This window comes from Hyperolius riggenbachi, chromosome 3, assembly GCF_040937935.1.
Source record: "Hyperolius riggenbachi isolate aHypRig1 chromosome 3, aHypRig1.pri, whole genome shotgun sequence".
In the NCBI taxonomy this organism is placed as follows: domain Eukaryota; kingdom Metazoa; phylum Chordata; class Amphibia; order Anura; family Hyperoliidae; genus Hyperolius; species Hyperolius riggenbachi.
The window spans coordinates 121,771,205-121,794,909 of NC_090648.1; the positions used below are offsets into that span (position 1 = coordinate 121,771,205).

At 44.8% G+C, this 23,705-nt stretch overlaps 28 non-coding genes across 28 annotated transcripts; all 28 read right to left on the bottom strand.

Moving 5' to 3' along the window:
* Positions 1–429: 429 nt before the first annotated feature.
* Positions 430–502, bottom strand: TRNAR-CCU (transfer RNA arginine (anticodon CCU)). The gene has a single exon. It is a non-coding gene; the product is annotated as a tRNA-Arg (tRNA).
* Positions 503–829: 327 nt separating this feature from the next.
* Positions 830–922, bottom strand: TRNAI-UAU (transfer RNA isoleucine (anticodon UAU)). The gene is given in 2 exon segments: positions 830–865; positions 885–922. It is a non-coding gene; the product is annotated as a tRNA-Ile (tRNA).
* Positions 923–2,144: 1,222 nt separating this feature from the next.
* TRNAR-CCU (transfer RNA arginine (anticodon CCU)) lies at positions 2,145–2,217 on the bottom strand. The gene has a single exon. It is a non-coding gene; the product is annotated as a tRNA-Arg (tRNA).
* A 327-nt stretch (positions 2,218–2,544) lies between these two features.
* Positions 2,545–2,637, bottom strand: TRNAI-UAU (transfer RNA isoleucine (anticodon UAU)). The gene is given in 2 exon segments: positions 2,545–2,580; positions 2,600–2,637. It is a non-coding gene; the product is annotated as a tRNA-Ile (tRNA).
* A 1,222-nt stretch (positions 2,638–3,859) lies between these two features.
* On the bottom strand, positions 3,860–3,932 carry TRNAR-CCU (transfer RNA arginine (anticodon CCU)). The gene has a single exon. It is a non-coding gene; the product is annotated as a tRNA-Arg (tRNA).
* Positions 3,933–4,259: 327 nt separating this feature from the next.
* On the bottom strand, positions 4,260–4,352 carry TRNAI-UAU (transfer RNA isoleucine (anticodon UAU)). The gene is given in 2 exon segments: positions 4,260–4,295; positions 4,315–4,352. It is a non-coding gene; the product is annotated as a tRNA-Ile (tRNA).
* Positions 4,353–5,574: 1,222 nt separating this feature from the next.
* TRNAR-CCU (transfer RNA arginine (anticodon CCU)) lies at positions 5,575–5,647 on the bottom strand. Its single transcript has one exon. It is a non-coding gene; the product is annotated as a tRNA-Arg (tRNA).
* A 327-nt stretch (positions 5,648–5,974) lies between these two features.
* TRNAI-UAU (transfer RNA isoleucine (anticodon UAU)) lies at positions 5,975–6,067 on the bottom strand. Its single transcript is given in 2 exon segments — positions 5,975–6,010; positions 6,030–6,067. It is a non-coding gene; the product is annotated as a tRNA-Ile (tRNA).
* A 1,222-nt stretch (positions 6,068–7,289) lies between these two features.
* Positions 7,290–7,362, bottom strand: TRNAR-CCU (transfer RNA arginine (anticodon CCU)). Its single transcript has one exon. It is a non-coding gene; the product is annotated as a tRNA-Arg (tRNA).
* Positions 7,363–7,689: 327 nt separating this feature from the next.
* TRNAI-UAU (transfer RNA isoleucine (anticodon UAU)) lies at positions 7,690–7,782 on the bottom strand. The gene is given in 2 exon segments: positions 7,690–7,725; positions 7,745–7,782. It is a non-coding gene; the product is annotated as a tRNA-Ile (tRNA).
* Positions 7,783–9,004: 1,222 nt separating this feature from the next.
* Positions 9,005–9,077, bottom strand: TRNAR-CCU (transfer RNA arginine (anticodon CCU)). Its single transcript has one exon. It is a non-coding gene; the product is annotated as a tRNA-Arg (tRNA).
* Positions 9,078–9,404: 327 nt separating this feature from the next.
* TRNAI-UAU (transfer RNA isoleucine (anticodon UAU)) lies at positions 9,405–9,497 on the bottom strand. The gene is given in 2 exon segments: positions 9,405–9,440; positions 9,460–9,497. It is a non-coding gene; the product is annotated as a tRNA-Ile (tRNA).
* Positions 9,498–10,719: 1,222 nt separating this feature from the next.
* Positions 10,720–10,792, bottom strand: TRNAR-CCU (transfer RNA arginine (anticodon CCU)). The gene has a single exon. It is a non-coding gene; the product is annotated as a tRNA-Arg (tRNA).
* A 327-nt stretch (positions 10,793–11,119) lies between these two features.
* On the bottom strand, positions 11,120–11,212 carry TRNAI-UAU (transfer RNA isoleucine (anticodon UAU)). Its single transcript is given in 2 exon segments — positions 11,120–11,155; positions 11,175–11,212. It is a non-coding gene; the product is annotated as a tRNA-Ile (tRNA).
* Positions 11,213–12,434: 1,222 nt separating this feature from the next.
* Positions 12,435–12,507, bottom strand: TRNAR-CCU (transfer RNA arginine (anticodon CCU)). Its single transcript has one exon. It is a non-coding gene; the product is annotated as a tRNA-Arg (tRNA).
* Positions 12,508–12,834: 327 nt separating this feature from the next.
* TRNAI-UAU (transfer RNA isoleucine (anticodon UAU)) lies at positions 12,835–12,927 on the bottom strand. The gene is given in 2 exon segments: positions 12,835–12,870; positions 12,890–12,927. It is a non-coding gene; the product is annotated as a tRNA-Ile (tRNA).
* Positions 12,928–14,149: 1,222 nt separating this feature from the next.
* TRNAR-CCU (transfer RNA arginine (anticodon CCU)) lies at positions 14,150–14,222 on the bottom strand. Its single transcript has one exon. It is a non-coding gene; the product is annotated as a tRNA-Arg (tRNA).
* A 327-nt stretch (positions 14,223–14,549) lies between these two features.
* On the bottom strand, positions 14,550–14,642 carry TRNAI-UAU (transfer RNA isoleucine (anticodon UAU)). The gene is given in 2 exon segments: positions 14,550–14,585; positions 14,605–14,642. It is a non-coding gene; the product is annotated as a tRNA-Ile (tRNA).
* Positions 14,643–15,864: 1,222 nt separating this feature from the next.
* TRNAR-CCU (transfer RNA arginine (anticodon CCU)) lies at positions 15,865–15,937 on the bottom strand. The gene has a single exon. It is a non-coding gene; the product is annotated as a tRNA-Arg (tRNA).
* Positions 15,938–16,264: 327 nt separating this feature from the next.
* Positions 16,265–16,357, bottom strand: TRNAI-UAU (transfer RNA isoleucine (anticodon UAU)). The gene is given in 2 exon segments: positions 16,265–16,300; positions 16,320–16,357. It is a non-coding gene; the product is annotated as a tRNA-Ile (tRNA).
* Positions 16,358–17,579: 1,222 nt separating this feature from the next.
* On the bottom strand, positions 17,580–17,652 carry TRNAR-CCU (transfer RNA arginine (anticodon CCU)). The gene has a single exon. It is a non-coding gene; the product is annotated as a tRNA-Arg (tRNA).
* A 327-nt stretch (positions 17,653–17,979) lies between these two features.
* Positions 17,980–18,072, bottom strand: TRNAI-UAU (transfer RNA isoleucine (anticodon UAU)). The gene is given in 2 exon segments: positions 17,980–18,015; positions 18,035–18,072. It is a non-coding gene; the product is annotated as a tRNA-Ile (tRNA).
* A 1,222-nt stretch (positions 18,073–19,294) lies between these two features.
* On the bottom strand, positions 19,295–19,367 carry TRNAR-CCU (transfer RNA arginine (anticodon CCU)). The gene has a single exon. It is a non-coding gene; the product is annotated as a tRNA-Arg (tRNA).
* A 327-nt stretch (positions 19,368–19,694) lies between these two features.
* On the bottom strand, positions 19,695–19,787 carry TRNAI-UAU (transfer RNA isoleucine (anticodon UAU)). Its single transcript is given in 2 exon segments — positions 19,695–19,730; positions 19,750–19,787. It is a non-coding gene; the product is annotated as a tRNA-Ile (tRNA).
* A 1,222-nt stretch (positions 19,788–21,009) lies between these two features.
* TRNAR-CCU (transfer RNA arginine (anticodon CCU)) lies at positions 21,010–21,082 on the bottom strand. Its single transcript has one exon. It is a non-coding gene; the product is annotated as a tRNA-Arg (tRNA).
* A 327-nt stretch (positions 21,083–21,409) lies between these two features.
* Positions 21,410–21,502, bottom strand: TRNAI-UAU (transfer RNA isoleucine (anticodon UAU)). Its single transcript is given in 2 exon segments — positions 21,410–21,445; positions 21,465–21,502. It is a non-coding gene; the product is annotated as a tRNA-Ile (tRNA).
* A 1,222-nt stretch (positions 21,503–22,724) lies between these two features.
* On the bottom strand, positions 22,725–22,797 carry TRNAR-CCU (transfer RNA arginine (anticodon CCU)). Its single transcript has one exon. It is a non-coding gene; the product is annotated as a tRNA-Arg (tRNA).
* Positions 22,798–23,124: 327 nt separating this feature from the next.
* TRNAI-UAU (transfer RNA isoleucine (anticodon UAU)) lies at positions 23,125–23,217 on the bottom strand. The gene is given in 2 exon segments: positions 23,125–23,160; positions 23,180–23,217. It is a non-coding gene; the product is annotated as a tRNA-Ile (tRNA).
* Between the last annotated feature and the right edge of the window lie 488 nt (positions 23,218–23,705).

Genomic DNA, 23,705 nt, shown 5'->3' on the forward strand with positions numbered 1-23,705 from the left:
AGTGGACCTGAACTCAGAACGTCCTTTCTGCTCTAAAAGATACGCAACAGCATAACAACCTTTAAACAAGAAACATTTCTTTGTTACAGCTAATAGAAATCCTAAGATAAATCTGCACTGTTTCTACTTCCTGACTGATGGAAGCAGACATATTGTTAACAGGCTGTGCTTTCAAATGAGCTTATCTGCCATTGGCAGTCATGTGACCCAGGGTGATCACCACAACTAGTGATTAGACACAAATGAGGGGGACAGGCTAAAGTCTCTAAATACATACACAGGGTGCATTTCTCTATGTTCTCCTTCTTTCCTGTGCAAGAGTTCTGGTCCACTTTAAAAGCCTTTGGCAGCCATGAGAATCCAAGTCATTTGTATCAGAGTACAATGTGTGTTGGTATGCTACATGTAAGGGCCAAAGAAGGATTGTGCCACCCCAGATGGGACTCAAACCCACAATCCCTGGCTTAGGAGGCCAGTGCCTTATCCATTAGGCCACTGGGGCATGCTGTAGAAGTGCAGCAAGTAGGCTTTTGCTCCACAGAGACTGCACAATGCCTCTTGTAGCAAATGAGTTGCAAATGGACGTACTTCTTTTCCTTGTGTTGTGCCATGGATTTTGCAGGTGATATAGCTCTTGCCAGCTTCCTCCACTGCTCTTCAACAAGCAAAAGCATTGGTCTCATTCTTTTTGGTCCTCACTCAAAACAAGCTTCCCTTGTTGGGCAATGACAGCTCCTGCGTGTAGCAGTGGCATACTGGCACCCTTTGGCTTGAATGTTTTGGGTCATAGGAGAAAGGTGATTAAAGGAAGCAAAAGGGCAACTATCTCTGCTCCAGGTGAGGCTCGAACTCACAACCTCGGCATTGCTCAACAGATACTGTCTTATAAGTACCGCGCGCTAACCGATTGCACCACTGGAGCTCCGTTGCTGCTGTTGGGGAGGTGCCTTTATCACCAGGACACTTGGCCTGTGATGCGTAACTCGTTAAAATGAAGCACATGTCATAAATCATTATAAGACCAAGTCAATTGTTTGTTAAGAAGAAAACCGGTAGAAGACAGGGAGCGTTTGTCCAAATCAGCAAGCCAAGGTGACTATTAAGATCATCTCCATAGAGGTGAGTGGACTTCAATGGAGGCTTGACACAGACTAGGAGCACACAATCACACTTTTTTTGTGGTGGTGAGAGAATAGGCCATGAGAGCAGGCTTTGAAAGCCATGAATACCTCTGAAAAGGTGTGAGATCATTCTGGTCTGCTGCTAAATGTGCATGTTCCTACTGCATATAAGGCGATAATAAGGAAAAGCACACCTATCTCAAGTCATGTTTTATCCCCAGCAGGTGCCACTCCTCCAGAGTCGCAATGCAGTCGGCTGAGTTGGGCAGACTACACATGCAGGCATGATGCAGGGAATCCCTGGGGTATTTACTGGGCAAGGCGTATCTTACACACAGCACCCAAAATGACAGATTGAATTTATTATTATAGAAGATATAAATATATATGACAGCAGAGCCGGCCAATTGAGATGTTCACAATTGCGCGTTGCATCTAGCTTTGAAGTGGGTCCGTGAAAATCAGCAGGAAGTGCATTTTGAAGGTGGATTTGCTATGATTTTCCATAGTGTGGTGACATGATAGTGACTTTACATTTCTTTGACCTTTTGTAACGAGATGTGGGATACCCATTGAAAGCCTTGTCGAATTTCAAGTGGACCTGAACTCAGAACGTCCTTTCTGCTCTAAAAGATACGCAACAGCATAACAACCTTTAAACAAGAAACATTTCTTTGTTACAGCTAATAGAAATCCTAAGATAAATCTGCACTGTTTCTACTTCCTGACTGATGGAAGCAGACATATTGTTAACAGGCTGTGCTTTCAAATGAGCTTATCTGCCATTGGCAGTCATGTGACCCAGGGTGATCACCACAACTAGTGATTAGACACAAATGAGGGGGACAGGCTAAAGTCTCTAAATACATACACAGGGTGCATTTCTCTATGTTTTCCTTCTTTCCTGTGCAAGAGTTCTGGTCCACTTTAAAAGCCTTTGGCAGCCATGAGAATCCAAGTCATTTGTATCAGAGTACAATGTGTGTTGGTATGCTACATGTAAGGGCCAAAGAAGGATTGTGCCACCCCAGATGGGACTCGAACCCACAATCCCTGGCTTAGGAGGCCAGTGCCTTATCCATTAGGCCACTGGGGCATGCTGTAGAAGTGCAGCAAGTAGGCTTTTGCTCCACAGAGACTGCACAATGCCTCTTGTAGCAAATGAGTTGCAAATGGACGTACTTCTTTTCCTTGTGTTGTGCCATGGATTTTGCAGGTGATATAGCTCTTGCCAGCTTCCTCCACTGCTCTTCAACAAGCAAAAGCATTGGTCTCATTCTTTTTGGTCCTCACTCAAAACAAGCTTCCCTTGTTGGGCAATGACAGCTCCTGCGTGTAGCAGTGGCATACTGGCACCCTTTGGCTTGAATGTTTTGGGTCATAGGAGAAAGGTGATTAAAGGAAGCAAAAAGGCAACTATCTCTGCTCCAGGTGAGGCTCGAACTCACAACCTCGGCATTGCTCAACAGATACTGTCTTATAAGTACCGCGCGCTAACCGATTGCGCCACTGGAGCTCCGTTGCTGCTGTTGGGGAGGTGCCTTTATCACCAGGACACTTGGCCTGTGATGCGTAACTCGTTAAAATGAAGCACATGTCATAAATCATTATAAGACCAAGTCAATTGTTTGTTAAGAAGAAAACCGGTAGAAGACAGGGAGCGTTTGTCCAAATCAGCAAGCCAAGGTGACTATTAAGATCATCTCCATAGAGGTGAGTGGACTTCAATGGAGGCTTGACACAGACTAGGAGCACACAATCACACTTTTTTTGTGGTGGTGAGAGAATAGGCCATGAGAGCAGGCTTTGAAAGCCATGAATACCTCTGAAAAGGTGTGAGATCATTCTGGTCTGCTGCTAAATGTGCATGTTCCTACTGCATATAAGGCGATAATAAGGAAAAGCACACCTATCTCAAGTCATGTTTTATCCCCAGCAGGTGCCACTCCTCCAGAGTCGCAATGCAGTCGGCTGAGTTGGGCAGACTACACATGCAGGCATGATGCAGGGAATCCCTGGGGTATTTACTGGGCAAGGCGTATCTTACACACAGCACCCAAAATGACAGATTGAATTTATTATTATAGAAGATATAAATATATATGACAGCAGAGCCGGCCAATTGAGATGTTCACAATTGCGCGTTGCATCTAGCTTTGAAGTGGGTCCGTGAAAATCAGCAGGAAGTGCATTTTGAAGGTGGATTTGCTATGATTTTCCATAGTGTGGTGACATGATAGTGACTTTACATTTCTTTGACCTTTTGTAACGAGATGTGGGATACCCATTGAAAGCCTTGTCGAATTTCAAGTGGACCTGAACTCAGAACGTCCTTTCTGCTCTAAAAGATACGCAACAGCATAACAACCTTTAAACAAGAAACATTTCTTTGTTACAGCTAATAGAAATCCTAAGATAAATCTGCACTGTTTCTACTTCCTGACTGATGGAAGCAGACATATTGTTAACAGGCTGTGCTTTCAAATGAGCTTATCTGCCATTGGCAGTCATGTGACCCAGGGTGATCACCACAACTAGTGATTAGACACAAATGAGGGGGACAGGCTAAAGTCTCTAAATACATACACAGGGTGCATTTCTCTATGTTTTCCTTCTTTCCTGTGCAAGAGTTCTGGTCCACTTTAAAAGCCTTTGGCAGCCATGAGAATCCAAGTCATTTGTATCAGAGTACAATGTGTGTTGGTATGCTACATGTAAGGGCCAAAGAAGGATTGTGCCACCCCAGATGGGACTCGAACCCACAATCCCTGGCTTAGGAGGCCAGTGCCTTATCCATTAGGCCACTGGGGCATGCTGTAGAAGTGCAGCAAGTAGGCTTTTGCTCCACAGAGACTGCACAATGCCTCTTGTAGCAAATGAGTTGCAAATGGACGTACTTCTTTTCCTTGTGTTGTGCCATGGATTTTGCAGGTGATATAGCTCTTGCCAGCTTCCTCCACTGCTCTTCAACAAGCAAAAGCATTGGTCTCATTCTTTTTGGTCCTCACTCAAAACAAGCTTCCCTTGTTGGGCAATGACAGCTCCTGCGTGTAGCAGTGGCATACTGGCACCCTTTGGCTTGAATGTTTTGGGTCATAGGAGAAAGGTGATTAAAGGAAGCAAAAGGGCAACTATCTCTGCTCCAGGTGAGGCTCGAACTCACAACCTCGGCATTGCTCAACAGATACTGTCTTATAAGTACCGCGCGCTAACCGATTGCGCCACTGGAGCTCCGTTGCTGCTGTTGGGGAGGTGCCTTTATCACCAGGACACTTGGCCTGTGATGCGTAACTCGTTAAAATGAAGCACATGTCATAAATCATTATAAGACCAAGTCAATTGTTTGTTAAGAAGAAAACCGGTAGAAGACAGGGAGCGTTTGTCCAAATCAGCAAGCCAAGGTGACTATTAAGATCATCTCCATAGAGGTGAGTGGACTTCAATGGAGGCTTGACACAGACTAGGAGCACACAATCACACTTTTTTTGTGGTGGTGAGAGAATAGGCCATGAGAGCAGGCTTTGAAAGCCATGAATACCTCTGAAAAGGTGTGAGATCATTCTGGTCTGCTGCTAAATGTGCATGTTCCTACTGCATATAAGGTGATAATAAGGAAAAGCACACCTATCTCAAGTCATGTTTTATCCCCAGCAGGTGCCACTCCTCCAGAGTCGCAATGCAGTCGGCTGAGTTGGGCAGACTACACATGCAGGCATGATGCAGGGAATCCCTGGGGTATTTACTGGGCAAGGCGTATCTTACACACAGCACCCAAAATGACAGATTGAATTTATTATTATAGAAGATATAAATATATATGACAGCAGAGCCGGCCAATTGAGATGTTCACAATTGCGCGTTGCATCTAGCTTTGAAGTGGGTCCGTGAAAATCAGCAGGAAGTGCATTTTGAAGGTGGATTTGCTATGATTTTCCATAGTGTGGTGACATGATAGTGACTTTACATTTCTTTGACCTTTTGTAACGAGATGTGGGATACCCATTGAAAGCCTTGTCGAATTTCAAGTGGACCTGAACTCAGAACGTCCTTTCTGCTCTAAAAGATACGCAACAGCATAACAACCTTTAAACAAGAAACATTTCTTTGTTACAGCTAATAGAAATCCTAAGAGAAATCTGCACTGTTTCTACTTCCTGACTGATGGAAGCAGACATATTGTTAACAGGCTGTGCTTTCAAATGAGCTTATCTGCCATTGGCAGTCATGTGACCCAGGGTGATCACCACAACTAGTGATTAGACACAAATGAGGGGGACAGGCTAAAGTCTCTAAATACATACACAGGATGCATTTCTCTATGTTCTCCTTCTTTCCTGTGCAAGAGTTCTGGTCCACTTTAAAAGCCTTTGGCAGCCATGAGAATCCAAGTCATTTGTATCAGAGTACAATGTGTGTTGGTATGCTACATGTAAGGGCCAAAGAAGGAATGTGCCACCCCAGATGGGACTCGAACCCACAATCCCTGGCTTAGGAGGCCAGTGCCTTATCCATTAGGCCACTGGGGCATGCTGTAGAAGTGCAGCAAGTAGGCTTTTGCTCCACAGAGACTGCACAATGCCTCTTGCAGCAAATGAGTTGCAAATGGACGTACTTCTTTTCCTTGTGTTGTGCCATGGATTTTGCAGGTGATATAGCTCTTGCCAGCTTCCTCCACTGCTCTTCAACAAGCAAAAGCATTGGTCTCATTCTTTTTGGTCCTCACTCAAAACAAGCTTCCCTTGTTGGGCAATGACAGCTCCTGCGTGTAGCAGTGGCATACTGGCACCCTTTGGCTTGAATGTTTTGGGTCATAGGAGAAAGGTGATTAAAGGAAGCAAAAAGGCAACTATCTGTGCTCCAGGTGAGGATCGAACTCACAACCTCGGCATTGCTCAACAGATACTGTCTTATAAGTACCGCGCGCTAACCGATTGCGCCACTGGAGCTCCGTTGCTGCTGTTGGGGAGGTGCCTTTATCACCAGGACACTTGGCTTGTGATGCGTAACTCGTTAAAATGAAGCACATGTCATAAATCATTATAAGACCAAGTCAATTGTTTGTTAAGAAGAAAACCGGTAGAAGACAGGGAGCGTTTGTCCAAATCAGCAAGCCAAGGTGACTATTAAGATCATCTCCATAGAGGTGAGTGGACTTCAATGGAGGCTTGACACAGACTAGGAGCACACAATCACACTTTTTTTGTGGTGGTGAGAGAATAGGCCATGAGAGCAGGCTTTGAAAGCCATGAATACCTCTGAAAAGGTGTGAGATCATTCTGGTCTGCTGCTAAATGTGCATGTTCCTACTGCATATAAGGCGATAATAAGGAAAAGCACACCTATCTCAAGTCATGTTTTATCCCCAGCAGGTGCCACTCCTCCAGAGTCGCAATGCAGTCGGCTGAGTTGGGCAGACTACACATGCAGGCATGATGCAGGGAATCCCTGGGGTATTTACTGGGCAAGGCGTATCTTACACACAGCACCCAAAATAACAGATTGAATTTATTATTATAGAAGATATAAATATATATGACAGCAGAGCCGGCCAATTGAGATGTTCACAATTGCGCGTTGCATCTAGCTTTGAAGTGGGTCCGTGAAAATCAGCAGGAAGTGCATTTTGAAGGTGGATTTGCTATGATTTTCCATAGTGTGGTGACATGATAGTGACTTTACATTTCTTTGACCTTTTGTAACGAGATGTGGGATACCCATTGAAAGCCTTGTCGAATTTCAAGTGGACCTGAACTCAGAACGTCCTTTCTGCTCTAAAAGATACGCAACAGCATAACAACCTTTAAACAAGAAACATTTCTTTGTTACAGCTAATAGAAATCCTAAGATAAATCTGCACTGTTTCTACTTCCTGACTGATGGAAGCAGACATATTGTTAACAGGCTGTGCTTTCAAATGAGCTTATCTGCCATTGGCAGTCATGTGACCCAGGGTGATCACCACAACTAGTGATTAGACACAAATGAGGGGGACAGGCTAAAGTCTCTAAATACATACACAGGGTGCATTTCTCTATGTTCTCCTTCTTTCCTGTGCAAGAGTTCTGGTCCACTTTAAAAGCCTTTGGCAGCCATGAGAATCCAAGTCATTTGTATCAGAGTACAATGTGTGTTGGTATGCTACATGTAAGGGCCAAAGAAGGAATGTGCCACCCCAGATGGGACTCGAACCCACAATCCCTGGCTTAGGAGGCCAGTGCCTTATCCATTAGGCCACTGGGGCATGCTGTAGAAGTGCAGCAAGTAGGCTTTTGCTCCACAGAGACTGCACAATGCCTCTTGCAGCAAATGAGTTGCAAATGGACGTACTTCTTTTCCTTGTGTTGTGCCATGGATTTTGCAGGTGATATAGCTCTTGCCAGCTTCCTCCACTGCTCTTCAACAAGCAAAAGCATTGGTCTCATTCTTTTTGGTCCTCACTCAAAACAAGCTTCCCTTGTTGGGCAATGACAGCTCCTGCGTGTAGCAGTGGCATACTGGCACCCTTTGGCTTGAATGTTTTGGGTCATAGGAGAAAGGTGATTAAAGGAAGCAAAAAGGCAACTATCTCTGCTCCAGGTGAGGCTCGAACTCACAACCTCGGCATTGCTCAACAGATACTGTCTTATAAGTACTGCGCGCTAACCGATTGCGCCACTGGAGCTCCGTTGCTGCTGTTGGGGAGGTGCCTTTATCACCAGGACACTTGGCCTGTGATGCGTAACTCGTTAAAATGAAGCACATGTCATAAATCATTATAAGACCAAGTCAATTGTTTGTTAAGAAGAAAACCGGTAGAAGACAGGGAGCGTTTGTCCAAATCAGCAAGCCAAGGTGACTATTAAGATCATCTCCATAGAGGTGAGTGGACTTCAATGGAGGCTTGACACAGACTAGGAGCACACAATCACACTTTTTTTGTGGTGGTGAGAGAATAGGCCATGAGAGCAGGCTTTGAAAGCCATGAATACCTCTGAAAAGGTGTGAGATCATTCTGGTCTGCTGCTAAATGTGCATGTTCCTACTGCATATAAGGCGATAATAAGGAAAAGCACACCTATCTCAAGTCATGTTTTATCCCCAGCAGGTGCCACTCCTCCAGAGTCGCAATGCAGTCGGCTGAGTTGGGCAGACTACACATGCAGGCATGATGCAGGGAATCCCTGGGGTATTTACTGGGCAAGGCGTATCTTACACACAGCACCCAAAATGACAGATTGAATTTATTATTATAGAAGATATAAATATATATGACAGCAGAGCCGGCCAATTGAGATGTTCACAATTGCGCGTTGCATCTAGCTTTGAAGTGGGTCCGTGAAAATCAGCAGGAAGTGCATTTTGAAGGTGGATTTGCTATGATTTTCCATAGTGTGGTGACATGATAGTGACTTTACATTTCTTTGACCTTTTGTAACGAGATGTGGGATACCCATTGAAAGCCTTGTCGAATTTCAAGTGGACCTGAACTCAGAACGTCCTTTCTGCTCTAAAAGATACGCAACAGCATAACAACCTTTAAACAAGAAACATTTCTTTGTTACAGCTAATAGAAATCCTAAGATAAATCTGCACTGTTTCTACTTCCTGACTGATGGAAGCAGACATATTGTTAACAGGCTGTGCTTTCAAATGAGCTTATCTGCCATTGGCAGTCATGTGACCCAGGGTGATCACCACAACTAGTGATTAGACACAAATGAGGGGGACAGGCTAAAGTCTCTAAATACATACACAGGGTGCATTTCTCTATGTTTTCCTTCTTTCCTGTGCAAGAGTTCTGGTCCACTTTAAAAGCCTTTGGCAGCCATGAGAATCCAAGTCATTTGTATCAGAGTACAATGTGTGTTGGTATGCTACATGTAAGGGCCAAAGAAGGATTGTGCCACCCCAGATGGGACTCGAACCCACAATCCCTGGCTTAGGAGGCCAGTGCCTTATCCATTAGGCCACTGGGGCATGCTGTAGAAGTGCAGCAAGTAGGCTTTTGCTCCACAGAGACTGCACAATGCCTCTTGTAGCAAATGAGTTGCAAATGGACGTACTTCTTTTCCTTGTGTTGTGCCATGGATTTTGCAGGTGATATAGCTCTTGCCAGCTTCCTCCACTGCTCTTCAACAAGCAAAAGCATTGGTCTCATTCTTTTTGGTCCTTACTCAAAACAAGCTTCCCTTGTTGGGCAATGACAGCTCCTGCGTGTAGCAGTGGCATACTGGCACCCTTTGGCTTGAATGTTTTGGGTCATAGGAGAAAGGTGATTAAAGGAAGCAAAAGGGCAACTATCTCTGCTCCAGGTGAGGCTCGAACTCACAACCTCAGCATTGCTCAACAGATACTGTCTTATAAGTACCGCGCGCTAACCGATTGCGCCACTGGAGCTCCGTTGCTGCTGTTGGGGAGGTGCCTTTATCACCAGGACACTTGGCCTGTGATGCGTAACTCGTTAAAATGAAGCACATGTCATAAATCATTATAAGACCAAGTCAATTGTTTGTTAAGAAGAAAACCGGTAGAAGACAGGGAGCGTTTGTCCAAATCAGCAAGCCAAGGTGACTATTAAGATCATCTCCATAGAGGTGAGTGGACTTCAATGGAGGCTTGACACAGACTAGGAGCACACAATCACACTTTTTTTGTGGTGGTGAGAGAATAGGCCATGAGAGCAGGCTTTGAAAGCCATGAATACCTCTGAAAAGGTGTGAGATCATTCTGGTCTGCTGCTAAATGTGCATGTTCCTACTGCATATAAGGCGATAATAAGGAAAAGCACACCTATCTCAAGTCATGTTTTATCCCCAGCAGGTGCCACTCCTCCAGAGTCGCAATGCAGTCGGCTGAGTTGGGCAGACTACACATGCAGGCATGATGCAGGGAATCCCTGGGGTATTTACTGGGCAAGGCGTATCTTACACACAGCACCCAAAATGACAGATTGAATTTATTATTATAGAAGATATAAATATATATGACAGCAGAGCCGGCCAATTGAGATGTTCACAATTGCGCGTTGCATCTAGCTTTGAAGTGGGTCCGTGAAAATCAGCAGGAAGTGCATTTTGAAGGTGGATTTGCTATGATTTTCCATAGTGTGGTGACATGATAGTGACTTTACATTTCTTTGACCTTTTGTAACGAGATGTGGGATACCCATTGAAAGCCTTGTCGAATTTCAAGTGGACCTGAACTCAGAACGTCCTTTCTGCTCTAAAAGATACGCAACAGCATAACAACCTTTAAACAAGAAACATTTCTTTGTTACAGCTAATAGAAATCCTAAGAGAAATCTGCACTGTTTCTACTTCCTGACTGATGGAAGCAGACATATTGTTAACAGGCTGTGCTTTCAAATGAGCTTATCTGCCATTGGCAGTCATGTGACCCAGGGTGATCACCACAACTAGTGATTAGACACAAATGAGGGGGACAGGCTAAAGTCTCTAAATACATACACAGGGTGCATTTCTCTATGTTTTCCTTCTTTCCTGTGCAAGAGTTCTGGTCCACTTTAAAAGCCTTTGGCAGCCATGAGAATCCAAGTCATTTGTATCAGAGTACAATGTGTGTTGGTATGCTACATGTAAGGGCCAAAGAAGGATTGTGCCACCCCAGATGGGACTCGAACCCACAATCCCTGGCTTAGGAGGCCAGTGCCTTATCCATTAAGCCACTGGGGCATGCTGTAGAAGTGCAGCAAGTAGGCTTTTGCTCCACAGAGACTGCACAATGCCTCTTGTAGCAAATGAGTTGCAAATGGACGTACTTCTTTTCCTTGTGTTGTGCCATGGATTTTGCAGGTGATATAGCTCTTGCCAGCTTCCTCCACTGCTCTTCAACAAGCAAAAGCATTGGTCTCATTCTTTTTGGTCCTCACTCAAAACAAGCTTCCCTTGTTGGGCAATGACAGCTCCTGCGTGTAGCAGTGGCATACTGGCACCCTTTGGCTTGAATGTTTTGGGTCATAGGAGAAAGGTGATTAAAGGAAGCAAAAGGGCAACTATCTCTGCTCCAGGTGAGGCTCGAACTCACAACCTCGGCATTGCTCAACAGATACTGTCTTATAAGTACCGCGCACTAACCGATTGCGCCACTGGAGCTCCGTTGCTGCTGTTGGGGAGGTGCCTTTATCACCAGGACACTTGGCCTGTGATGCGTAACTCGTTAAAATGAAGCACATGTCATAAATCATTATAAGACCAAGTCAATTGTTTGTTAAGAAGAAAACCGGTAGAAGACAGGGAGCGTTTGTCCAAATCAGCAAGCCAAGGTGACTATTAAGATCATCTCCATAGAGGTGAGTGGACTTCAATGGAGGCTTGACACAGACTAGGAGCACACAATCACACTTTTTTTGTGGTGGTGAGAGAATAGGCCATGAGAGCAGGCTTTGAAAGCCATGAATACCTCTGAAAAGGTGTGAGATCATTCTGGTCTGCTGCTAAATGTGCATGTTCCTACTGCATATAAGGCGATAATAAGGAAAAGCACACCTATCTCAAGTCATGTTTTATCCCCAGCAGGTGCCACTCCTCCAGAGTCGCAATGCAGTCGGCTGAGTTGGGCAGACTACACATGCAGGCATGATGCAGGGAATCCCTGGGGTATTTACTGGGCAAGGCGTATCTTACACACAGCACCCAAAATGACAGATTTAATTTATTATTATAGAAGATATAAATATATATGACAGCAGAGCCGGCCAATTGAGATGTTCACAATTGCGCGTTGCATCTAGCTTTGAAGTGGGTCCGTGAAAATCAGCAGGAAGTGCATTTTGAAGGTGGATTTGCTATGATTTTCCATAGTGTGGTGACATGATAGTGACTTTACATTTCTTTGACCTTTTGTAACGAGATGTGGGATACCCATTGAAAGCCTTGTCGAATTTCAAGTGGACCTGAACTCAGAACGTCCTTTCTGCTCTAAAAGATACGCAACAGCATAACAACCTTTAAACAAGAAACATTTCTTTGTTACAGCTAATAGAAATCCTAAGATAAATCTGCACTGTTTCTACTTCCTGACTGATGGAAGCAGACATATTGTTAACAGGCTGTGCTTTCAAATGAGCTTATCTGCCATTGGCAGTCATGTGACCCAGGGTGATCACCACAACTAGTGATTAGACACAAATGAGGGGGACAGGCTAAAGTCTCTAAATACATACACAGGATGCATTTCTCTATGTTCTCCTTCTTTCCTGTGCAAGAGTTCTGGTCCACTTTAAAAGCCTTTGGCAGCCATGAGAATCCAAGTCATTTGTATCAGAGTACAATGTGTGTTGGTATGCTACATGTAAGGGCCAAAGAAGGAATGTGCCACCCCAGATGGGACTCGAACCCACAATCCCTGGCTTAGGAGGCCAGTGCCTTATCCATTAGGCCACTGGGGCATGCTGTAGAAGTGCAGCAAGTAGGCTTTTGCTCCACAGAGACTGCACAATGCCTCTTGCAGCAAATGAGTTGCAAATGGACGTACTTCTTTTCCTTGTGTTGTGCCATGGATTTTGCAGGTGATATAGCTCTTGCCAGCTTCCTCCACTGCTCTTCAACAAGCAAAAGCATTGGTCTCATTCTTTTTGGTCCTCACTCAAAACAAGCTTCCCTTGTTGGGCAATGACAGCTCCTGCGTGTAGCAGTGGCATACTGGCACCCTTTGGCTTGAATGTTTTGGGTCATAGGAGAAAGGTGATTAAAGGAAGCAAAAAGGCAACTATCTGTGCTCCAGGTGAGGATCGAACTCACAACCTCGGCATTGCTCAACAGATACTGTCTTATAAGTACCGCGCGCTAACCGATTGCGCCACTGGAGCTCCGTTGCTGCTGTTGGGGAGGTGCCTTTATCACCAGGACACTTGGCCTGTGATGCGTAACTCGTTAAAATGAAGCACATGTCATAAATCATTATAAGACCAAGTCAATTGTTTGTTAAGAAGAAAACCGGTAGAAGACAGGGAGCGTTTGTCCAAATCAGCAAGCCAAGGTGACTATTAAGATCATCTCCATAGAGGTGAGTGGACTTCAATGGAGGCTTGACACAGACTAGGAGCACACAATCACACTTTTTTTGTGGTGGTGAGAGAATAGGCCATGAGAGCAGGCTTTGAAAGCCATGAATACCTCTGAAAAGGTGTGAGATCATTCTGGTCTGCTGCTAAATGTGCATGTTCCTACTGCATATAAGGCGATAATAAGGAAAAGCACACCTATCTCAAGTCATGTTTTATCCCCAGCAGGTGCCACTCCTCCAGAGTCGCAATGCAGTCGGCTGAGTTGGGCAGACTACACATGCAGGCATGATGCAGGGAATCCCTGGGGTATTTACTGGGCAAGGCGTATCTTACACACAGCACCCAAAATGACAGATGGAATTTATTATTATAGAAGATATAAATATATATGACAGCAGAGCCGGCCAATTGAGATGTTCACAATTGCGCGTTGCATCTAGCTTTGAAGTGGGTCCGTGAAAATCAGCAGGAAGTGCATTTTGAAGGTGGATTTGCTATGATTTTCCATAGTGTGGTGACATGATAGTGACTTTACATTTCTTTGACCGTTTGTAACGAGATGTGGGATACCCATTGAAAGCCTTGTCGAATTTCAAGTGGACCTGAACTCAGAACGTCCTTTCTGCTCTAAAAGATACGCAACAGCATAACAACCTTTAAACAAGAAACATTTCTTTGTTACAGCTAATAGAAATCCTAAGAGAAATCTGCACTGTTTCTACTTCCTGACTGATGGAAGCAGACATATTGTTAACAGGCTGTGCTTTCAAATGAGCTTATCTGCCATTGGCAGTCATGTGACCCAGGGTGATCACCACAACTAGTGATTAGACACAAATGAGGGGGACAGGCTAAAGTCTCTAAATACATACACAGGGTGCATTTCTTTATGTTCTCCTTCTTTCCTGTGCAAGAGTTCTGGTCCACTTTAAAAGCCTTTGGCAGCCATGAGAATCCAAGTCATTTGTATCAGAGTACAATGTGTGTTGGTATGCTACATGTAAGGGCCAAAGAAGGATTGTGCCACCCCAGATGGGACTCAAACCCACAATCCCTGGCTTAGGAGGCCAGTGCCTTATCCATTAGGCCACTGGGGCATGCTGTAGAAGTGCAGCAAGTAGGCTTTTGCTCCACAGAGACTGCACAATGCCTCTTGTAGCAAATGAGTTGCAAATGGACGTACTTCTTTTCCTTGTGTTGTGCCATGGATTTTGCAGGTGATATAGCTCTTGCCAGCTTCCTCCACTGCTCTTCAACAAGCAAAAGCATTGGTCTCATTCTTTTTGGTCCTCACTCAAAACAAGCTTCCCTTGTTGGGCAATGACAGCTCCTGCGTGTAGCAGTGGCATACTGGCACCCTTTGGCTTGAATGTTTTGGGTCATAGGAGAAAGGTGATTAAAGGAAGCAAAAGGGCAACTATCTCTGCTCCAGGTGAGGCTCGAACTCACAACCTCGGCATTGCTCAACAGATACTGTCTTATAAGTACCGCGCGCTAACCGATTGCACCACTGGAGCTCCGTTGCTGCTGTTGGGGAGGTGCCTTTATCACCAGGACACTTGGCCTGTGATGCGTAACTCGTTAAAATGAAGCACATGTCATAAATCATTATAAGACCAAGTCAATTGTTTGTTAAGAAGAAAACCGGTAGAAGACAGGGAGCGTTTGTCCAAATCAGCAAGCCAAGGTGACTATTAAGATCATCTCCATAGAGGTGAGTGGACTTCAATGGAGGCTTGACACAGACTAGGAGCACACAATCACACTTTTTTTGTGGTGGTGAGAGAATAGGCCATGAGAGCAGGCTTTGAAAGCCATGAATACCTCTGAAAAGGTGTGAGATCATTCTGGTCTGCTGCTAAATGTGCATGTTCCTACTGCATATAAGGCGATAATAAGGAAAAGCACACCTATCTCAAGTCATGTTTTATCCCCAGCAGGTGCCACTCCTCCAGAGTCGCAATGCAGTCGGCTGAGTTGGGCAGACTACACATGCAGGCATGATGCAGGGAATCCCTGGGGTATTTACTGGGCAAGGCGTATCTTACACACAGCACCCAAAATGACAGATTGAATTTATTATTATAGAAGATATAAATATATATGACAGCAGAGCCGGCCAATTGAGATGTTCACAATTGCGCGTTGCATCTAGCTTTGAAGTGGGTCCGTGAAAATCAGCAGGAAGTGCATTTTGAAGGTGGATTTGCTATGATTTTCCATAGTGTGGTGACATGATAGTGACTTTACATTTCTTTGACCTTTTGTAACGAGATGTGGGATACCCATTGAAAGCCTTGTCGAATTTCAAGTGGACCTGAACTCAGAACGTCCTTTCTGCTCTAAAAGATACGCAACAGCATAACAACCTTTAAACAAGAAACATTTCTTTGTTACAGCTAATAGAAATCCTAAGATAAATCTGCACTGTTTCTACTTCCTGACTGATGGAAGCAGACATATTGTTAACAGGCTGTGCTTTCAAATGAGCTTATCTGCCATTGGCAGTCATGTGACCCAGGGTGATCACCACAACTAGTGATTAGACACAAATGACGGGGACAGGCTACAGTCTCTAAATACATACACAGGGTGCATTTCTCTATGTTTTCCTTCTTTCCTGTGCAAGAGTTCTGGTCCACTTTAAAAGCCTTTGGCAGCCATGAGAATCCAAGTCATTTGTATCAGAGTACAATGTGTGTTGGTATGCTACATGTAAGGGCCAAAGAAGGATTGTGCCACCCCAGATGGGACTCGAACCCACAATCCCTGGCTTAGGAGGCCAGTGCCTTATCCATTAGGCCACTGGGGCATGCTGTAGAAGTGCAGCAAGTAGGCTTTTGCTCCACAGAGACTGCACAATGCCTCTTGTAGCAAATGAGTTGCAAATGGACGTACTTCTTTTCCTTGTGTTGTGCCATGGATTTTGCAGGTGATATAGCTCTTGCCAGCTTCCTCCACTGCTCTTCAACAAGCAAAAGCATTGGTCTCATTCTTTTTGGTCCTTACTCAAAACAAGCTTCCCTTGTTGGGCAATGACAGCTCCTGCGTGTAGCAGTGGCATACTGGCACCCTTTGGCTTGAATGTTTTGGGTCATAGGAGAAAGGTGATTAAAGGAAGCAAAAGGGCAACTATCTCTGCTCCAGGTGAGGCTCGAACTCACAACCTCAGCATTGCTCAACAGATACTGTCTTATAAGTACCGCGCGCTAACCGATTGCGCCACTGGAGCTCCGTTGCTGCTGTTGGGGAGGTGCCTTTATCACCAGGACACTTGGCCTGTGATGCGTAACTCGTTAAAATGAAGCACATGTCATAAATCATTATAAGACCAAGTCAATTGTTTGTTAAGAAGAAAACCGGTAGAAGACAGGGAGCGTTTGTCCAAATCAGCAAGCCAAGGTGACTATTAAGATCATCTCCATAGAGGTGAGTGGACTTCAATGGAGGCTTGACACAGACTAGGAGCACACAATCACACTTTTTTTGTGGTGGTGAGAGAATAGGCCATGAGAGCAGGCTTTGAAAGCCATGAATACCTCTGAAAAGGTGTGAGATCATTCTGGTCTGCTGCTAAATGTGCATGTTCCTACTGCATATAAGGCGATAATAAGGAAAAGCACACCTATCTCAAGTCATGTTTTATCCCCAGCAGGTGCCACTCCTCCAGAGTCGCAATGCAGTCGGCTGAGTTGGGCAGACTACACATGCAGGCATGATGCAGGGAATCCCTGGGGTATTTACTGGGCAAGGCGTATCTTACACACAGCACCCAAAATGACAGATTGAATTTATTATTATAGAAGATATAAATATATATGACAGCAGAGCCGGCCAATTGAGATGTTCACAATTGCGCGTTGCATCTAGCTTTGAAGTGGGTCCGTGAAAATCAGCAGGAAGTGCATTTTGAAGGTGGATTTGCTATGATTTTCCATAGTGTGGTGACATGATAGTGACTTTACATTTCTTTGACCTTTTGTAACGAGATGTGGGATACCCATTGAAAGCCTTGTCGAATTTCAAGTGGACCTGAACTCAGAACGTCCTTTCTGCTCTAAAAGATACGCAACAGCATAACAACCTTTAAACAAGAAACATTTCTTTGTTACAGCTAATAGAAATCCTAAGAGAAATCTGCACTGTTTCTACTTCCTGACTGATGGAAGCAGACATATTGTTAACAGGCTGTGCTTTCAAATGAGCTTATCTGCCATTGGCAGTCATGTGACCCAGGGTGATCACCACAACTAGTGATTAGACACAAATGAGGGGGACAGGCTAAAGTCTCTAAATACATACACAGGGTGCATTTCTCTATGTTTTCCTTCTTTCCTGTGCAAGAGTTCTGGTCCACTTTAAAAGCCTTTGGCAGCCATGAGAATCCAAGTCATTTGTATCAGAGTACAATGTGTGTTGGTATGCTACATGTAAGGGCCAAAGAAGGATTGTGCCACCCCAGATGGGACTCGAACCCACAATCCCTGGCTTAGGAGGCCAGTGCCTTATCCATTAAGCCACTGGGGCATGCTGTAGAAGTGCAGCAAGTAGGCTTTTGCTCCACAGAGACTGCACAATGCCTCTTGTAGCAAATGAGTTGCAAATGGACGTACTTCTTTTCCTTGTGTTGTGCCATGGATTTTGCAGGTGATATAGCTCTTGCCAGCTTCCTCCACTGCTCTTCAACAAGCAAAAGCATTGGTCTCATTCTTTTTGGTCCTCACTCAAAACAAGCTTCCCTTGTTGGGCAATGACAGCTCCTGCGTGTAGCAGTGGCATACTGGCACCCTTTGGCTTGAATGTTTTGGGTCATAGGAGAAAGGTGATTAAAGGAAGCAAAAGGGCAACTATCTCTGCTCCAGGTGAGGCTCAAACTCACAACCTCGGCATTGCTCAACAGATACTGTCTTATAAGTACCGCGCACTAACCGATTGCGCCACTGGAGCTCCGTTGCTGCTGTTGGGGAGGTGCCTTTATCACCAGGACACTTGGCCTGTGATGCGTAACTCGTTAAAATGAAGCACATGTCATAAATCATTATAAGACCAAGTCAATTGTTTGTTAAGAAGAAAACCGGTAGAAGACAGGGAGCGTTTGTCCAAATCAGCAAGCCAAGGTGACTATTAAGATCATCTCCATAGAGGTGAGTGGACTTCAATGGAGGCTTGACACAGACTAGGAGCACACAATCACACTTTTTTTGTGGTGGTGAGAGAATAGGCCATGAGAGCAGGCTTTGAAAGCCATGAATACCTCTGAAAAGGTGTGAGATCATTCTGGTCTGCTGCTAAATGTGCATGTTCCTACTGCATATAAGGCGATAATAAGGAAAAGCACACCTATCTCAAGTCATGTTTTATCCCCAGCAGGTGCCACTCCTCCAGAGTCGCAATGCAGTCGGCTGAGTTGGGCAGACTACACATGCAGGCATGATGCAGGGAATCCCTGGGGTATTTACTGGGCAAGGCGTATCTTACACACAGCACCCAAAATGACAGATTTAATTTATTATTATAGAAGATATAAATATATATGACAGCAGAGCCGGCCAATTGAGATGTTCACAATTGCGCGTTGCATCTAGCTTTGAAGTGGGTCCGTGAAAATCAGCAGGAAGTGCATTTTGAAGGTGGATTTGCTATGATTTTCCATAGTGTGGTGACATGATAGTGACTTTACATTTCTTTGACCTTTTGTAACGAGATGTGGGATACCCATTGAAAGCCTTGTCGAATTTCAAGTGGACCTGAACTCAGAACGTCCTTTCTGCTCTAAAAGATACGCAACAGCATAACAACCTTTAAACAAGAAACATTTCTTTGTTACAGCTAATAGAAATCCTAAGATAAATCTGCACTGTTTCTACTTCCTGACTGATGGAAGCAGACATATTGTTAACAGGCTGTGCTTTCAAATGAGCTTATCTGCCATTGGCAGTCATGTGACCCAGGGTGATCACCACAACTAGTGATTAGACACAAATGAGGGGGACAGGCTAAAGTCTCTAAATACATACACAGGATGCATTTCTCTATGTTCTCCTTCTTTCCTGTGCAAGAGTTCTGGTCCACTTTAAAAGCCTTTGGCAGCCATGAGAATCCAAGTCATTTGTATCAGAGTACAATGTGTGTTGGTATGCTACATGTAAGGGCCAAAGAAGGAATGTGCCACCCCAGATGGGACTCGAACCCACAATCCCTGGCTTAGGAGGCCAGTGCCTTATCCATTAGGCCACTGGGGCATGCTGTAGAAGTGCAGCAAGTAGGCTTTTGCTCCACAGAGACTGCACAATGCCTCTTGCAGCAAATGAGTTGCAAATGGACGTACTTCTTTTCCTTGTGTTGTGCCATGGATTTTGCAGGTGATATAGCTCTTGCCAGCTTCCTCCACTGCTCTTCAACAAGCAAAAGCATTGGTCTCATTCTTTTTGGTCCTCACTCAAAACAAGCTTCCCTTGTTGGGCAATGACAGCTCCTGCGTGTAGCAGTGGCATACTGGCACCCTTTGGCTTGAATGTTTTGGGTCATAGGAGAAAGGTGATTAAAGGAAGCAAAAAGGCAACTATCTGTGCTCCAGGTGAGGATCGAACTCACAACCTCGGCATTGCTCAACAGATACTGTCTTATAAGTACCGCGCGCTAACCGATTGCGCCACTGGAGCTCCGTTGCTGCTGTTGGGGAGGTGCCTTTATCACCAGGACACTTGGCCTGTGATGCGTAACTCGTTAAAATGAAGCACATGTCATAAATCATTATAAGACCAAGTCAATTGTTTGTTAAGAAGAAAACCGGTAGAAGACAGGGAGCGTTTGTCCAAATCAGCAAGCCAAGGTGACTATTAAGATCATCTCCATAGAGGTGAGTGGACTTCAATGGAGGCTTGACACAGACTAGGAGCACACAATCACACTTTTTTTGTGGTGGTGAGAGAATAGGCCATGAGAGCAGGCTTTGAAAGCCATGAATACCTCTGAAAAGGTGTGAGATCATTCTGGTCTGCTGCTAAATGTGCATGTTCCTACTGCATATAAGGCGATAATAAGGAAAAGCACACCTATCTCAAGTCATGTTTTATCCCCAGCAGGTGCCACTCCTCCAGAGTCGCAATGCAGTCGGCTGAGTTGGGCAGACTACACATGCAGGCATGATGCAGGGAATCCCTGGGGTATTTACTGGGCAAGGCGTATCTTACACACAGCACCCAAAATGACAGATTGAATTTATTATTATAGAAGATATAAATATATATGACAGCAGAGCCGGCCAATTGAGATGTTCACAATTGCGCGTTGCATCTAGCTTTGAAGTGGGTCCGTGAAAATCAGCAGGAAGTGCATTTTGAAGGTGGATTTGCTATGATTTTCCATAGTGTGGTGACATGATAGTGACTTTACATTTCTTTGACCGTTTGTAACGAGATGTGGGATACCCATTGAAAGCCTTGTCGAATTTCAAGTGGACCTGAACTCAGAACGTCCTTTCTGCTCTAAAAGATACGCAACAGCATAACAACCTTTAAACAAGAAACATTTCTTTGTTACAGCTAATAGAAATCCTAAGAGAAATCTGCACTGTTTCTACTTCCTGACTGATGGAAGCAGACATATTGTTAACAGGCTGTGCTTTCAAATGAGCTTATCTGCCATTGGCAGTCATGTGACCCAGGGTGATCACCACAACTAGTGATTAGACACAAATGAGGGGGACAGGCTAAAGTCTCTAAATACATACACAGGGTGCATTTCTTTATGTTCTCCTTCTTTCCTGTGCAAGAGTTCTGGTCCACTTTAAAAGCCTTTGGCAGCCATGAGAATCCAAGTCATTTGTATCAGAGTACAATGTGTGTTGGTATGCTACATGTAAGGGCCAAAGAAGGATTGTGCCACCCCAGATGGGACTCAAACCCACAATCCCTGGCTTAGGAGGCCAGTGCCTTATCCATTAGGCCACTGGGGCATGCTGTAGAAGTGCAGCAAGTAGGCTTTTGCTCCACAGAGACTGCACAATGCCTCTTGTAGCAAATGAGTTGCAAATGGACGTACTTCTTTTCCTTGTGTTGTGCCATGGATTTTGCAGGTGATATAGCTCTTGCCAGCTTCCTCCACTGCTCTTCAACAAGCAAAAGCATTGGTCTCATTCTTTTTGGTCCTCACTCAAAACAAGCTTCCCTTGTTGGGCAATGACAGCTCCTGCGTGTAGCAGTGGCATACTGGCACCCTTTGGCTTGAATGTTTTGGGTCATAGGAGAAAGGTGATTAAAGGAAGCAAAAGGGCAACTATCTCTGCTCCAGGTGAGGCTCGAACTCACAACCTCGGCATTGCTCAACAGATACTGTCTTATAAGTACCGCGCGCTAACCGATTGCACCACTGGAGCTCCGTTGCTGCTGTTGGGGAGGTGCCTTTATCACCAGGACACTTGGCCTGTGATGCGTAACTCGTTAAAATGAAGCACATGTCATAAATCATTATAAGACCAAGTCAATTGTTTGTTAAGAAGAAAACCGGTAGAAGACAGGGAGCGTTTGTCCAAATCAGCAAGCCAAGGTGACTATTAAGATCATCTCCATAGAGGTGAGTGGACTTCAATGGAGGCTTGACACAGACTAGGAGCACACAATCACACTTTTTTTGTGGTGGTGAGAGAATAGGCCATGAGAGCAGGCTTTGAAAGCCATGAATACCTCTGAAAAGGTGTGAGATCATTCTGGTCTGCTGCTAAATGTGCATGTTCCTACTGCATATAAGGCGATAATAAGGAAAAGCACACCTATCTCAAGTCATGTTTTATCCCCAGCAGGTGCCACTCCTCCAGAGTCGCAATGCAGTCGGCTGAGTTGGGCAGACTACACATGCAGGCATGATGCAGGGAATCCCTGGGGTATTTACTGGGCAAGGCGTATCTTACACACAGCACCCAAAATGACAGATTGAATTTATTATTATAGAAGATATAAATATATATGACAGCAGAGCCGGCCAATTGAGATGTTCACAATTGCGCGTTGCATCTAGCTTTGAAGTGGGTCCGTGAAAATCAGCAGGAAGTGCATTTTGAAGGTGGATTTGCTATGATTTTCCATAGTGTGGTGACATGATAGTGACTTTACATTTCTTTGACCTTTTGTAACGAGATGTGGGATACCCATTGAAAGCCTTGTCGAATTTCAAGTGGACCTGAACTCAGAACGTCCTTTCTGCTCTAAAAGATACGCAACAGCATAACAACCTTTAAACAAGAAACATTTCTTTGTTACAGCTAATAGAAATCCTAAGATAAATCTGCACTGTTTCTACTTCCTGACTGATGGAAGCAGACATATTGTTAACAGGCTGTGCTTTCAAATGAGCTTATCTGCCATTGGCAGTCATGTGACCCAGGGTGATCACCACAACTAGTGATTAGACACAAATGACGGGGACAGGCTACAGTCTCTAAATACATACACAGGGTGCATTTCTCTATGTTTTCCTTCTTTCCTGTGCAAGAGTTCTGGTCCACTTTAAAAGCCTTTGGCAGCCATGAGAATCCAAGTCATTTGTATCAGAGTACAATGTGTGTTGGTATGCTACATGTAAGGGCCAAAGAAGGATTGTGCCACCCCAGATGGGACTCGAACCCACAATCCCTGGCTTAGGAGGCCAGTGCCTTATCCATTAGGCCACTGGGGCATGCTGTAGAAGTGCAGCAAGTAGGCTTTTGCTCCACAGAGACTGCACAATGCCTCTTGTAGCAAATGAGTTGCAAATGGACGTACTTCTTTTCCTTGTGTTGTGCCATGGATTTTGCAGGTGATATAGCTCTTGCCAGCTTCCTCCACTGCTCTTCAACAAGCAAAAGCATTGGTCTCATTCTTTTTGGTCCTTACTCAAAACAAGCTTCCCTTGTTGGGCAATGACAGCTCCTGCGTGTAGCAGTGGCATACTGGCACCCTTTGGCTTGAATGTTTTGGGTCATAGGAGAAAGGTGATTAAAGGAAGCAAAAGGGCAACTATCTCTGCTCCAGGTGAGGCTCGAACTCACAACCTCAGCATTGCTCAACAGATACTGTCTTATAAGTACCGCGCGCTAACCGATTGCGCCACTGGAGCTCCGTTGCTGCTGTTGGGGAGGTGCCTTTATCACCAGGACACTTGGCCTGTGATGCGTAACTCGTTAAAATGAAGCACATGTCATAAATCATTATAAGACCAAGTCAATTGTTTGTTAAGAAGAAAACCGGTAGAAGACAGGGAGCGTTTGTCCAAATCAGCAAGCCAAGGTGACTATTAAGATCATCTCCATAGAGGTGAGTGGACTTCAATGGAGGCTTGACACAGACTAGGAGCACACAATCACACTTTTTTTGTGGTGGTGAGAGAATAGGCCATGAGAGCAGGCTTTGAAAGCCATGAATACCTCTGAAAAGGTGTGAGATCATTCTGGTCTGCTGCTAAATGTGCATGTTCCTACTGCATATAAGGCGATAATAAGGAAAAGCACACCTATCTCAAGTCATGTTTTATCCCCAGCAGGTGCCACTCCTCCAGAGTCGCAATGCAGTCGGCTGAGTTGGGCAGACTACACATGCAGGCATGAT